Genomic DNA, 16342 nt, shown 5'->3' on the forward strand with positions numbered 1-16342 from the left:
ACTGCAACTACTATACATTTAAGAAGCAGTTACATGATATAAATTAACACAGGTTGGTTGTACTCTAATGGCATAAGCATCATCTTGCCAGTGGTCAGAAGAAGGAACCATGAATCAGGGCTGAGTGTTCCTGGCACTCTGACGCAAAGGGAGCACCAATCCTGGCAGAAGAAGTCCCCTCAAACCTGCTGCAGGTGGGCAGGGGCAGCTCCCACTGCTTCTGACACTGCCAGAATTTAAAATAAAATAGTTAACCTCATAGTTGATTCATTCAGGATTGCACAGAATTTTAAGGAGGAGTAAACAGAGGATTTTAGTTTATTTGAGTCTACAACTGATTTGGGGCTAATTCCACTGTCTGCTGCATTTGTGACCCTGAGTTATAAGTGACTTTTGCAATGGAATATGTGTTTTGATGTGGCAAGGGAACCTACAGGACACTGTACTAGCTGATAACCATTTTATGGGATCAATACTCCAGATTTAACACATGTGGAAAGAAAAATCATCCATGGTTTCCAGTGCCACAGAGTGTACTGTATCACTGATCTGAGAAGCAGCTGTCGTCTGTGAGGAGAGAGAACTTCTCACTTCCGGAGAAGCTCTGCCTGTCTCACAAGATAGGTGCTTGGTTTTACTGGTGGTGGACGAAGCCTAAAACACTCAGAACTGGGATTCAGTTTGGATAACCAGATAAATATTTAAGGCTTCAGCCAGCTCTACTAAATGCACCCTCCTATAACCCCCACTCTTATTTAGATTACCAAATGTTACATGAATAAATAATAAAATGTGTATGTTATTATAATATATATTTATACTTATATGCTCCTGTCTATGCATACACCCAAGCAATTTTGTCTACATACACAATGTGCATGTGTTTGTGTGTATAAATATATATATTTTTTTAATATAAACCTTCATGTGTGTATTATTACAATATATATGTGGTCTGGCAAAATAGAAATGCTCTAAAAGAGAAAAAATACATTTTAGATTTGCCATATAAGGGTACAGTTACACACATATTAAAGCAAGAGCCATTGAAAGAAAAGTATTTACATTATTTTCAGAGCAATAGTTACTAGTTAAGTCACCTGTGGCCATGTAGCTAGACCCTTATAGTGTACTTCCCTTTCACACTTCCAAAAATCTAAACTATCCTTGTTTTTGCTCGCATATTTTTAATGTACAAATCTATGTTGTCTTAAGAACCACCAAAATAAAATATATAGGTTATAGGAACATCTAATCTTCAGTGAAAATGAACTTTCTCCTGGCTGACAAAAGGAAAATTGTCTGCTAACTGTGAGGTTTACTTGGCTTAAGTGTGTATTTAGCTTACTTGGGTTTGTTATCATACACTACATAGAAAAAGTACATGCAGAGAAAATGCAGAAAAGAGGCAGAAGCATGTAAACTGGCTGCTCTGTACCTGAAGATGAATGGGCTGCTACTGAAGAGAAACAGGATACAGGCTGTTTAGCAACTCCACTGCTCAATTTTGAACTCTGAGATATATACAGAGATCTGACTGGAGGTTTGGGGTTTGTTTCTTTTTTTTTTTTTTATTTTAATGTCCACATAAAGCCTTTCATTTCAGAGAAAACTTGGCAGAGATGGACATATGCAAATACACTGAACCAAGGAGGATTTTTTTGTAGTGCAAAGAGTCTGCTACAAGTTTCTAAGTTTATAACTGAGCATTTTGAAGCTTACATGGAACAGATATGTCAAGAACCTCTCAATGAAAAATGTTTTAAAGGCAAACTTAATGCAAAAATCCTTTCTGATGTCTCAGGTTGGTATTTATTCAAAAGCATTTAGTAGCACGCATGGGTAACTAAGCACTACTCACTACGAGTAAGCGTTGCAGAATTAAATGCTCAATAAAAGGTTTAAATGATGGAACTCCTCTTTCATTTTTATTTGGGTTTGAGGCTTCATTTTGTCTATTTTCTTACAAGTACCTTTTAATTAATAACATTACTTTGGAAACAGCAGTTCTTTTCCTATATGCTATAGTATTGACAGAAACCTGCACAATACCCGGTGATAGCATCAGTAGAGTTCTCGCAGGACCACTCAACTGGTGAACGAATACTGATAGACGCTTCCTGATGGGCCCAAAAATAATTATTATAGCTCACACAGAGAGTACTAATTTGTGTTTCCATGTATGCTCAAGGAAGAGACAGCGCTGCCGCATGAAAGGGACACAAGTTCAAAATGTCCTTGGGCTGAGACAGTGTGTACACGCAGACCAAGACCCGGGAGCAGCGAGGGCCTGCAGAGACGGAGGGTGCAGCACACAGGCACCGACCGCCATGGAAAACCTCAGTCCAGGGAGCTCCCGCTCTCCACAATGAAGCCAGAATCTCAAACTGCCAATTTCTGTCAGCCAAAGTACAAAACACAAAAACAATTTTAACAAATTCAGACAAGATCTTGCGTTATACAGCAGACTGTAAAAAAAGCAGTGACAGTGATGTTGCAATAATGACTCATGGCTAGAATGATAGCCAAGTTATAAAAGCAAAAAGTTATTTAATGATAGTGAGTATTTTAATACTGAAAACAATACACAAATCTTGATCCCTTCTGCATCTAATATATTCCTTGTTAGGGAAGACTGTGAATGCTCAGTAGAGTATCTCTCAGGTCCTTTGTCCTACTGAAATGGCATGAAGTGTAGGGGGCACCGTGTCTCCAATTTTCATTTCACATGCGAGAGTTTTTCAACACTGGCGGCCCAAAAAATACAGGTTAAGATTTTTAAGTACTCAGTTCTTCTGGAGCATTCTCATGTCATTCCAGTTCTGCTCAGTTCATCAGCCAAAATACATCTCTGTGGGACTGATGACAGCATCTAAAAATCAGTGACCAGAAAATCAGGAAGTCCATTTTTAACCATTGGAGGAATATAGTTTTTCTAAACAAAAACAGCTAGAATTTTTGGGTCAATGCTTATTACAACAATTTTTTTTCATTTGCTCTCATTGATCAGGATTCTTAGCATCAACTTTTTAAAATGTTATTTTTGTAGCACCTGAAACTAATATATTCAGCTCTATGGTTACATCAGACAAATCATGGCTCAGGGGAATATCACAGACACCTGTATGTAAGATAGGAAAGAATGATATTTTCCACCCATGTGGCAAACTAATGAAGTATTCATATTGTATTAACACTAAGCCCAACTCTAAGAAGAATGAAGACAAATTTACACCAAAAAGATATTTTGGCAAAGGGTCATCTTTTACACCAGAAGAAAATACCATGCACTAATTTTCATTAACAAAAGGATTTGTTTTCTGGAAAAAAATATAAAGCACATATATGGATAGACAATATAATAAGTAATTGGTATTTTACCAATTCAGCTATAAATGTCTGGTTAATTGTTGACTGAGCTTAAAAAATGAAAAAAAAGTGCTAGCAATGAGTTTAGGTCATAGTGCATGAGGGCCTATTAGATGTGCTCTTTCTTTAGTGATTAGCTTCCCCAGTGACATGTGCTTTGCCTTTCCTGAAGAGGTTGGTATGTGGTGACACGGGGAAAGTGAAAGCTTCTTTAGGGATCAAAGCAGAGATAAGTTGTAATAAGATATTTTACAACGTTAGATCCCAGGATCCCAAATGGATTCACAAATAGAAAAACCTCACTGTTCAACTTGATGTCACTGTTTAACTAGTAAATATACATGCCAAGGCAAAACGGAGGATCTTATAGACTGTGTAAGTATGAGAGGCCATTTACGCTAATCTCACTGCATTTCACTGTTTGACTCTGAATTCCTTGTATAAGCACTAAGTAAACCAGTCAGTTTTAATCACTTCAAGGTGATAAAGGTTACAGTAAGCTGATACACTACAAACGACACTCGTTTACATCTTGAATATAATGAAATGATAGTTTATCTACAGTGAACACTTGCGGTTATCTGACAAAAACAGGTCAAAGGTTCCAGGCGTTTTCTCCTGAAATTACTCAGTGCTGCCTCTAATGACTGATAATTGAAAGCAGAGGCTGGAAATATCAAATGTGGTAGGTGACAGATAAGCAACAGATTAATGCAAGTACTCTGCTACAGGACACTAAAAGGTCAGAGGGTCTAGGAATTAGCTATTGTGCTACTGTGAAAAGACAGACACCAAATAGCTGTTTACCTCATTCTTGCTCTTCTCTCCAGCATTCAAAATCTAGAACCATATTCTCTCTTCCGTGATTAGACTATTCAAAGTGACTTACTTTTTACTAAATAAGGCAACAAATGCTTTGTATGGCATGTGGATAGGAGAAAAGATGTGATCCCAGAGCAGCATGAAGGATTAAAAAAAACAACCAACAAACAAACCAGCTGTGCTAGGTGTAAATATTTTAAGTGCATCAGAGAACAATTAAGAAGCACATTCCTCACAACATCATTCTCAGCTGAGGAGACCAGATAAAAAATTTTAAAAATATTTTTTAAAGCTTTGTAACTTAAGTTTATCTCAGCAAGTATATCTCACACTTTTTTACTCTGGAAGTCTTAAAAATGAAAAATCTAATTCACCATTTGTTGAAGTATATGGCAGCCTTTTCATTCTGCCCATTGGCCCTTGAATGATGATAACAGTCTTCTAAAAAACATTTCAAATCAAGTGGATTTTTAAGGTACTTCTGTGTCAAAAAATATTTTCCCAAAGTTATATTAAAAAAAAAGAAAAAGCATACTATGTAAATACTTGTCTAAGCACTACTTTTTTAACAGGTTTTATCTGTTTTATAGAATAGTAAGAATCCTGATCTGGATTAATGAAATCTGTTTTGAGTTACACATTGATAAAAATAGTCACCTGTCCTTAAAGGATTGTTTCAGGCAGAAGAGATGGCTGCCTGATACAACCAGTGGAGAGACACTTCTGTTTGTTAAGGGTCAAATGTCTTGCACCAGCCAGTAAGAAGAACAGAGGAGTTTATCTACATTTCAGAGAATAAGACAGAGAGATAGCTCTTGCTCAGCCAAAGGACATTTCCATCCCTATCAGCTGCTGCTGCTGACTGTATCCTAACTGCCAGGTGCTGATTAACAGTGGGACATCCTGGGCCCCTGCACAGAAGTGCAGGAGTTGGGAGTGAAAATGAGAATGAGTTTTTGTTCCCACATCTGATTTTTTTAATTAATTTGAGATTAGGCATTTACTAGATAATCATTCACCTGAGTGTTTTAACTACAAAGCTTCAGAGTTATATGCCCACTATCTTGTTCTCCCTTTAGTAGCAAGTCTTCTGCATTTCTTTTTACCCATTTTCATTAGCAGAACAAGGGAGGGCTGGTGCCTCCCTAACTGTTCTGTAGCCAGTAGTAAGGGAAAGTTGGCGATTTAGTCTTAATAACCCTTCATTTCCCTCTTCATCTCCTTCTCCAGGCTGAGGTGAGAAAATACATTACACAAGTTTCAGTCATGTCTGTTTATGTGTCTTGGGGATGTTTAGAATTTACCTTCTCATCCCTGGTTAAAATGGATCAGCCCATACTCAAAGCCAAAGAGCAGACGTATAGGGATCCCTTAAGCCAAGAATGTCGGCAGGGTTTGAAAATAGGTGTTCCCAAAATTACATTCCACACATATCCTATCTCAAACACAAAACTCATTGTCAGAATCTTAATCCAAATTCTGATCCCCTTCCAACTGAGGCAAAGCTATTTCTATAACCAGTGAGAATTTTGCTTAATTAGAGAGGGCACATCTGCAGAAACTTTACTATTTTTTTCATGGCAACAGTTCTGTTTCTTAAGAACTGCTTTATTGCGGTACTGTATATTTGAGTTTCTCTGTATTTATTATTATTAGACTGGTTGTATTTAAAGTAATTATAGGTTTACAGATGTGGTTTTGAAAGAATGATGTAAATTGCTTTTACATAAAATATACCTTCTTATTAAAACACAAAGCAGAAAGCTTGATAGGTCGTATTCTGAAGCAAGTTACAGTGCTGTAAATTTAGTTATTTCACTAAGCCATTTATTTTCAGTGAGTTACTGACATCAAAGAGCAAAATGTGGCTATTTTGTTTAACTAAATTAGGGACAGTTTGAAATTGTTTGATGATATACTGTGCAGTCAGTGACACTTTCTAGAAATGAAAAATTGTCTATTGTTTGTTGAATCCAGACTTTTAAAGGTAGAATATTCCTTCCCTAATTGCACAGAATTACTGAACTGTATGAACTGCAAAGTATTTCAAGTCAAAGTAAAGTCAATGAAACACCTTCAGTAACTGCAACAGAACATAGAGTAAGAATAAAAAGGAAAACCATAATTTTAAAAAATAATAATATATTGCCTGAACTTTTTTCAAGTACATATTAGTTTTCTTTTTTTAACCTTCATAGAAGAAATGTGTTTCAATGTCCCATACTTTATAAAAAAAATAAGTTAGAATATTCATATATCCTACCCAAGCATTTAGTATTACATCCTTTGAGAATGACCAGGAAAAAAAGGTTGCATTATTAAAATTTCAAGTTCTTGATTTTGTTGTTGTACTCAATAAGATCTGATAGATTCTTACCGATTAAAAACATATACGTTTGAAAAAGTCAAAGTTGTTTGAAACACCAAATTATTACTAAGGTGGACTTTAAAATTATGTGATTTCTACTTTCTAATCTCTTCAAAATGTACCGGCAATGTATTCAAGTGATAGGCAGCAACTAGGAAAATAACAGAAGAAGTTACAAAAGCGTGGTAGAATATAAATGAATACATTAAACAATAAATATTTTTCATGAAATATTTTAAGAATTAGACCTCAGTTAGTAGAGAAAAGCTTTCAGCATTCACCCTCAGCAGGAAGGAATTCCCAGGAATCATGTAACAGTGCCTACCAGCAACTTTTGTAAGCACAGATCTAAAGAAATATCTCAACCAAAGAGGCATAAATGAGCTCAGCTCTCTCATGCCTCGTCTCCCAGGTACTCTGGACACCGTGATTACCTAGGATGCCTTCCTGTTGCTTCCCACTGAAACATGGGACAAAATCAGCTATCTCATTCAATAGACAATGTTTTGTTGAAAGTCTCATTGGTAAACGTGTTATTCATTCAATTTACTTTTCTTTATATCTTCCAAGTCAAATTCACTTGTTCAACAAGTCAAAACAAGTGTTACACTGCAGCTGCTCTAATAATAATGAAACGCTGGAAGGCTTTCAGAATAAGTGAAGAAGCAACACCCTGCTTTTCTCATGCTGGTTTGATCTTGGCCAGCACAAGAGTAAGAATAAGTAACAAAAATAAAGAGTTTGAGTTTTGGAAGTGAGCAGAATTACAAAAATCTAAGTCTGGGTGTTATGACAATCTTAATATAAAATATAGTTTTCAAAGTGATTCCTCAAAATCTAATTTTTCTCCTGGTTTCTACAGTATACTGCATTGTACCCTTCAATTTCCCAAATGCAAAGCTTTCACTCTAGTTGTTCAGTTGTAGATACACTGCATATATATGCTTTTTAATTCTGCTAACAATGGTAGAATAAATCTCAGCTGAATCTTCTTCTATAAATTTTGAAGTTGAAAGTCCAGCTGGACACAGCTTCTAGGATTAACAGTAATAGATTGCATTTGGACCTATTTTGTGCTGTCAGTAGTATTGTGTGCCAAAAGATGGAGACATCACAACCAAAGCCCTCGGGGGAGGCAATGCAGTTTGCTATTTTGAAGGTAATAAGTAAGGACCGTGTGATTTCTTCATTGTTTTAAGTCATACTGTATTACAAAGGCACTCTAATCCCAAATAGTTATGTTAAAAATAGATTTCTGGTTGTGTTTGGTTTCATCAGGGATAAACAAAACTTTACTGGATAAAAGAGAACAGATTAGAGAAAAGATAAAAGTATTAGGAAGCTCTGAGCTAATGCATAGATAAGTTACCTCATCCTTACACCACCATGCCTGAGACAGTTAATTCTGTCTGCATTTTCAAAGATGTCTGTTTTGGCTGGGCTTTGGCAAAGTCAGTACATTTTAATACCATCTGCCAATAGACTTCCATTTTTTTTTTCATATTTAATTTTGGTTTTCTCTAACCACAGATCATCACAAAGAAAACTAACAATTATTCCCAGGTTTCTGACTGCGTGTGAAAGTCAGGATGTCAGATCAACACAACCTCAAGGTTAACAAATGACAGAAAAAAAATCCCTCTTGGGTTCAGCTGCAACTGAATAGGAACAAAAGTTATACCTCTGGGATGCAATGGTCAGAAAATAGGTGTAAGTTATAACTGTTTTGACACTGCAAAAGTATACAGATGGAACATAACTTCTGAGAAGGGTGAAAGGGCGTATATCATCATAGGGCAACTGGCAGGGGAGTAAAAGCTAAACATTAAAATCCATTCTATCTACCCACATCTCTTTTGTTCCTGCTCATGTTAACCCTCTGCTCACTTCCACCCAGAGGTGGGGAGTCACTCCACCATTTAACATTTGCACACGTCTTCTAACAAACTCCATCCATTTTCCACTGTGGAATTTGTCAGAAAAGCTTCTATGGAAGTTGTGTCTGCATGCTGAACTGGATATGACAATCTTCTGCTTAGCATGTGCTCACATCTGAGTATTTTAATATTACCCATACTCATTAACACTGACCAAACATTCCACAGAAAACAGTCCAGCTGTAACAACGAGAGAAGAAACCCTCAAGGACATCTCATTTAGAGAGTAGAAAAATGCTTTATTACATATTACAAATTAAAAATTATTTTTTGTATTATAGAATCATAGAATGGTTTGGATTGGAAGGAACACTAAAGATCATTTACTTCCAACCCCCCTGCCATGGGCAGGGACACCTTTCACTAGACGAGGTTGCTCAAAGGCCCATGCAGCCTGACCTTGAACACTTCCAGGGATGGGACACCCACAGCTTCTCTGGGCAGCCTGTTCCAGTGCCTCACCACCCTCATGGTGAAGAATATATCCTTATATCTAATCAAAATATACCCTCTTTCGGTTTAGAGCCATTACCCCTTGTCCTATCACTACATGTCCTTGTAAAAAGTCCCTCTCCAGTTTTCTTGTAGTCCCCATTCAGGTACTAGAAGGCTGCTTTAAGGTCTCCCCAGAGCCTTCTCTTCTCCAGGCTGAACAGCCCAAACTCTCTCAGCCTGTCTCCATAGGAGAGGTGCTCCAGCCTTCTGAGCATCTTTGTGGCCCTTCTCTGGACCTACTCCAACAGGTCCATGTCCTTCTTATGTTGAAGGCCCCAGAGCGGAACACAGTACTCCAGGTGGGGTCTCATGAGGGAGGAGTAGAGGGGCAGAATCACCTCCCTCGACCTCCTGATCATGCTTTTTTTGATACAGCCGAAATATAATAGGCTATATTACAGGCAGGTTATTAAATGCATTTGCAAAAAATAGCTGATCACAGGCCATGTGCTTAGCCAGTATGTCAGTATGTCTCAAATGAATTCAGAGCTCCTCAGATTTATACTTTCTGTGCACAGGTGCATATGGGGCTAATCACTGTACTGAGTCATCGCCTTAAAAATTAAAAATTTAAAGAGACTGGTATTTCATCTTATGTAAATTGTTAGCCCTCATTTTGAAGATTTGCCCTGTGCATGCTGGTTGTTGGCCAAAACCAAGGATCCTCCTAGGAAACCCGAAGCAGTGGAGCTGGGAAACAGAGTTATGGGAGAGAAGCACACCAGGGACGGGCTCTCCCATTCATTACAGCCGGGGGCAAACAGGGAGAGAATGAGGAGGAAGAGCAGCCATGAGACTGGGCAGCAGAGGTGAGGAGTGGTACTTTAAGGCAGCAGGTTTTAACAGCCAGTTTGGGAGCTGGCTGTGATTTTAACAGCTTGTTACACTGATTCAAATTGCACCCTCTGTAGCTCTGGTACTCTAATCTGATCATGATTTATTCAACACAAAGCGAGATTATTTCAGCCACATATAACCCACCTTGTGGAATAAGTCTCCTCAACAAGAAGGAAAAAACACCTGGACTATTTTTTTCATGAAAGAAATAGAAATCTTACCAAAGCTAATGAACATTTCGACCTTCTTTCAGGGCAAAAACTCACTGACTGTTAGTGAATTAAAAGATCTCTGGGTTGACCATCCAGCATTACACATGCACTAGCAGAGGAAAGGAAAAGCAATCTTCACAAAAAGTATTTATGCTATGAAAGAGCTCAGATTAGCTGCAGGTAGCGTGATAATAGGTGGTGATCCCTCACAGTAGGTTACTTAGGGCAGACTTGCAGAGAGACACACGGATGTCTCAAAATGATATAAGAACAAAGAAAATCATTTTCAAAGCAGAAAGAAAAAGCATGATACTTTGAGCACACAGAACTGTATATCCAGCAATTGCCTGAGCAAGATCATCACTCCAGGACTGATGTAAATTATGAGAGCAAGATCCCTCTTCTCTGTAACCACAGAATCCCAGAGTCACATCACGGCTGAGAGACCTCAGGAGGTCATCTAGTCCAACCGTCCTGCTCAAGTAGGGCCACCTAGAGCTGGGTGCCCAGGACCATGGACATGCATGTATCATTCCTGCATTTTCATTGTGATTCCACCTGGGACACCATTTCTCATATTCCTTGCCAAGTTACGAACACAATATCCAGGTTGATTTTAAAGGCATCTATGGGTGTAACACATCCCTGGAACAGCAAATATGATCTCCTGAAGCTCATATTATATGTTATAACAGCAATTTCTCTCTGCCCCTAATAGTTGAGCTGATGTGCCTCAGACAAAATGTGTGTCTTTCTGAGCAGAGGTTAAGAATGAGCTGGGACCTTATAACTGACATAGTGCTTTTATTTCAAATTGAATCTTTTTGGAACAACACTATTAAGAATATTTGGCATGCATTTTACAGCATCTAATCAACCTTTGCCTTTGCAGATGTTTGAACTAAACCTTTGTTTCTACTAGGTTTAGAAGCAACTACTGCCCTAATCTTTGGTGATAGGACTGTTTTTTCTTTTTCAAGTAATATAGAAACATCTGTTGCCCATCCCCAAAATAGAAAGCATCACAGTCTCTTCTTTTGGGGGCTTGGTTTCATTCCCATTTTGGTGAGAGCACACTCCCTGCCTGCTGACAAGCCGAAGCAGCATGGTTTAATGGAGTCCATGGCAAATCTCATCGACTCAAGCTGATATAATGTTAATAAAAGAAGCTTCACTCCCTTACAGCAGCAGATGGCAATGTAAACACAGGATGAACAGGTCATAACTTATTCAGAAACTGTGCCTATTGAGCCAAGTTTTAAGTCCATGCATGTGCCTGTTTCATTAATTCAAGTTCAGTGTGAACCCCTTTTACATTAAGTCTCTCCCATACACACACATGCTAGTAAGTACATCCTTTGTATTTTTCAATTTCAAATGAATATGTACAGGTATAGAGAAAGCAAAACACAACTGCTGTTTTAAAATGGGAGAAATACATTGTTAATATCAATGACATTAGTCCCTCCATTATGCCACAGGGATTGCAACATGAACTTGATATACTTAGTATTCACTCCATAGCATAAATTTAGGATTTTCCATTACCATATACATATAGTAATATATATACATACATATAAATATAGATGGAAATACATTTTATGAAATACATTTTAAATATATTTACTTAAATTAAAAATTCTATATATAAAAAAAATTATCTCCTAGTAAATGTGGTCTCATTATGATATACAGCCTTGCTAAACATGACTACCAATTCAACAGCCTAGAAAATGATGAAAATAAAATATTACTTGTTGAAGAGCCAGGTGGTTAAAATACTCATCTCAAGAGACATCGGAAGACTGTACTAAAGAAGCACACCAAGAAATCAAAGAAAATAAATAACTTTATTCTGAAATTATACCTAATTTTAATCTACTTTGATAAACAATAGTATATCATGTCACTTCACATATACCTCTAATGTTCTGAAAAAAACTCACTGCATCCTTCCCTGAAAGTCATCCTATTTAGTTGGATAATTTCAGTTATACTTACTATTGGTTAATACTGAAGAGGATTTAAACATTATAAACTCTTAATTACCTTTGCAATATTCAGCAAATTCTATGTTTTATTTTTAATCATATAAGCTTGTAACTTAAATAACATGTAAAAATATTTAACTATGCAAAAGCAATTGTGTGTAGCTGAACTGTAGGTTTAACCTTGGCTACCTGAAAGACTTAATACAGAATTTTAACTTTCACAGGAACACTGTTCACTTCACAGTAATAATCACTGGCAGTACTGTGTCAGCCTAGAGTCTCACAGCACAGCACCAATAACTTGTCTTTTTTATGTAGAATATGACTCATGCTTGATGATCAACCATTTACAATAATGCTACAAATATGTGTAGGTCACTACCACAGTCAATTAATTTTTCATGGTACATTTTTTTTCTCCAATAAGTCTAAGTGTTTTAATAAAATAAAATTTAACCTATGTTCTTTTGCCCTGTGATTCTTAAAGCCCTAGAGCTAGATTTTAACTTAGTATTTATCAGCAGTGTTTACTAATATAGCTGAATTATTTACATCAGCTAAGGATATGTGTGTATGACTATTCATATGTGTGGATATATATGTCTGAAGTTGCTTTCTGAGCCTTCAGGGTGCCCGTTTTCAAGAAGTGCATCTGTTTCTGGATGTTGGTTTGGTTTCATTTTTGTTTTTCTGCAACTATAGGAGATAATTGCTGCTCTTGAAGGAAACCTTAGATGTGCCCATAAATCAACTCACAGAACATCTCATACCAAATATTATACAACTTGCAGTAAGCTTATGGGAACTTGCAGTTGTGGGGAAGCATGAGTAACTCTGAAGCTCTGGAAAACCACAAAGAGATCACTTATGGCTCATCTCTTTTATCTCATCATTTGCGAACTTCAGCCCTTGCAGAGCTGTTGATGCACCTCTCACTTCTTCCTCGATCTCTCTAGAGAAAGCTCCAAGATGAGAGTCAGAGAGGAGAAGCCCTTCTCAGAACAAAGAAAATTGTGTGATTTTATTCCCAGAAGTACCAAGGATCCTGAATGGAAAAGGAACAGTCTTGGGATCCAATTTTGCAATCAACTGGACAAGGCACAGCTCTTATTGACGTATCTACAAGATTACTCAGCACCTCATATCACTGAATTCTGCTGCCGTTTTAGTCTTCAGCTCTTTGGAGCAGATCCATAAACTCTCCTCCTTATTGCAAAATGTTACAACAGGATGTAATTAAGTACAATTAACAAGGAGGTCAAACGGTCATCTGATAAACACTGGCCCAAACAGGCAGCTTGAAAGGTCAGGGCTGCTAAAGCTACATAGTATTGATGGGAAAAAATATTATGATTTAAGGTGGAAAAAATCCCAATGACTAAAACTGAAGAGATTTACGTGCTTTCTATATTACATACACAAAGCCATGCACACAGACTGATACGCATGTACACATGCCTCAGAGAGGCACAAGTCTGTATTCTGAGAACAAGAGCTAAACTAGTCACACAGTCTCTCCATGGCATCAGATCTCAAATCTCAGTTTTGGCACTTTAATTCTGGTGTTTCTTTTTTCTTTTTTGTTATTTTGTAAAATAGTCTGTTTTAAGAACTGTAAATAGGCTTGTTGCCCTTATAGAAGGGCTTTTTTTTTAGCCCTTTCTAAAATAATACTTGAGGTCATCAGGAGGAAAAACAAGGTGTTCGAGGCTCTTGGTAGTGCGGTATTTTACAGAGCATGTAGACAGAGTAAAAAGAGGCTTCACACGAAGAAAACTATTCTAATACTCTGCAAGGTGAAAGAGTGAGAGCACACAGAAGTGAAGATGAACAGAGAAGTAGTTGCTCATCTGCATTTTATGGACTGGAAAACAGGACCACGCTGTTTTCACTCTTTGTCTGAGGCTCTTCAGGTTTTTCCTTTTTGGTCACTCAGACATTTCACTTTCTGACTGTCACGTTTAGACAAGGCTGGGGCCATGACATATTTGCTGCAAAACATTTGCACACATTTCGTGCATAAGGCAGCAAGGTAACCTGGTCATGAGCAGCAGATTAACCTTCGGGATCACAAGCAAGTTATGACTTGTAGTTATTGACAGATACCCCAGCTGAGGTAACCTTGGGAACAAGCTTCCCTAAACTATGCTCCTGCTGGATTTCAGCCATCATAAATCACCACAAAGACTCCAGCTGTCATGGGGTTGTGTGCTGGGCTTGCTCTTGCTCTCATGGTTTTATCATCCATACTACTGTTTGCCCACACTTTTAATTTCTCAGCTAATGTTTTTGCAAACCATACCACAAGAATCTTATGGTTCCAGGCACAAGGTGCCATCAGGTTCCATTTGTCCACCGCTCCAAAGTCTGACTCACTAATCATTCAGTGTCCCTGCTTTTTCCTCTTCTATAGTGGAGGTTTAACAGGACAGAACAACCTCCAAAACTGATGCCATTTACATCATAAAAGTCCAAGATGGTATCTTTTTGAAATTATTTTGCAGTATCTTATAGTTGAATGCCCCACCTATATTTCCCCTTCGCTTTTAAAAAAGGGATATTTTAAATGGATACGTCTAGACAAACTGTTACTAATTTATGACAATTTATCTGGATTATGGGTACAGCTTTTCCAGATAGTATGAATATAGCGTCATTATTTTGACTATGGTCAAATACATGACAATTAGAATGAAAACAATTGAATTCAATAGATACAGCATACAAAAGGATAAAATCACAGAATCACTGAGGTTGAAAAAGACCCTTAGGTTCTTGTGGGGTCTGAATGGCTAACATTGCTAAATCAGGTAAAGATAAACCTAACAGAAATTTCAGCTATTCAAATTTCTACTTCTTCCTGATTATCCTCCAAAAAGAGAGTAAAGTGGAATTTTGCTTCTGCAAATCCACTGGTTCTCAGCTATGGATAGATATGATGCATCAGCACTAGCTGTCCTGATTAGTTTTCTAGTCTCTGCTTCATTAATAATTAATGTCTCAGTTTGCTCTGAATTACAGTGGAAAAAGAAGTAAAGCCACATTCTGGCAAGGTACCACACACGCCATTGAGTTGTATAATACCAGTTGATAAATCCAAGTTCTCGAACTATTGCACCAGAGCAGTCGCTCAAAAAGAGTTGAGAACTAAACATTCTAAGTCAACATTTAGAGCATCGTTCAATAAGAGTGTGAAGTTTCTGAATGAGGAGCTGAGATGTAAAACCTCTCCTTTGCTACTTGTTTTTGTATAGGAACAAATTCATAAGTCAGTACAAAACACAAACCAGCTCCTGCTTGGTGTACCTCACCCACAAACTTAAATAATGTAGTTGTCAGGGTTGACAAGTTCTGCCTGCTGTAGCATTTGTATGTTTTATAGGAAATTTTAACCAGGGGTGTTATTTTAAGAGATGAGCAAACGGGGAAACCCCATGGCCTAGCCAATAAAATATGAACTTTAGGTGCAATGGAGCACTCATAAATATGACTCAGAACAAGGGGATTCATTGTTTCTCCCAACCCCTTTTAGCTGCTCCTCTGATCTCAACCTCTCTGTGTGCGTCATGGCAGTCCTCATCCTTTAACCTGCGGTTTTTAAAAGTCCGCTCCTATGTTATTTATGGCTGCAAATGTTACTTGCCTGTCTGTGTACACCCTGCACACACATATCGCAGGGTGAGAGGAGCTGCATTTTATTTTGCAAGGATGAAAAGCTTTGCCCAGGGAGTCAAGTGCCTGGGGAGGTTGAGGTATTTGCTCTACCATGAGGAACTGAGAAGAAAACTGCTCCCTTCACCTGCAAGGCTTACTAGGAGAGGAAACCTTTACCTGGATTCATTTTTTCTTTCATTTGCACATTATTCTTACCATGTTCTTTGCCCTTTCTCTGTCTGCATGCACCTTCATTTCCCTACCATGATGAAGTTCCCTCCACTTTTGTAACTCTGCTGGTGTGAAAAATGCTTTCAGTGCTACAACACACTGCATTTCATGTGAGGCACAGAGGAGCTGGACTAACTCTGCCAGTAATACCTGTTCCTGCAGAGGCTATTTCTCTGTTGTAAACCTTTCCCACGCCCACCAGGTCTGTGTCCAGCCCCACAGATTGGTCGCTGCCTATTGAGAAGAGGAGGGCTGTCCTCCCTGCAAAGCTTGGCCTGTGCTTTGCCATTTTTCTCTCTTGCATCTTCTCATTCCTTCCCTCTCCACCTCCTGCGCTGTCTCCTCGTCTCGCTGTTTCTTGGCCTTTAATCCCTTCTGCAGCCAAATGCCACTGACATAAAATTAAAGTTCAGTGACCCTGCC

The 16342-nt window shown here is 38.0% G+C and overlaps 1 protein-coding gene across 1 annotated transcript in view; it reads right to left on the reverse strand.

The window, feature by feature from the left end:
• BMP5 (bone morphogenetic protein 5) overlaps positions 1-16342 on the reverse strand; it is a 58331-nt gene that overhangs the window by 34118 nt on the left and 7871 nt on the right. The gene's annotated exons all lie outside the window — the stretch shown is intronic.

Source organism: Columba livia, chromosome 3, assembly GCF_036013475.1.
Source record: "Columba livia isolate bColLiv1 breed racing homer chromosome 3, bColLiv1.pat.W.v2, whole genome shotgun sequence".
NCBI classification, from domain to species: domain Eukaryota; kingdom Metazoa; phylum Chordata; class Aves; order Columbiformes; family Columbidae; genus Columba; species Columba livia.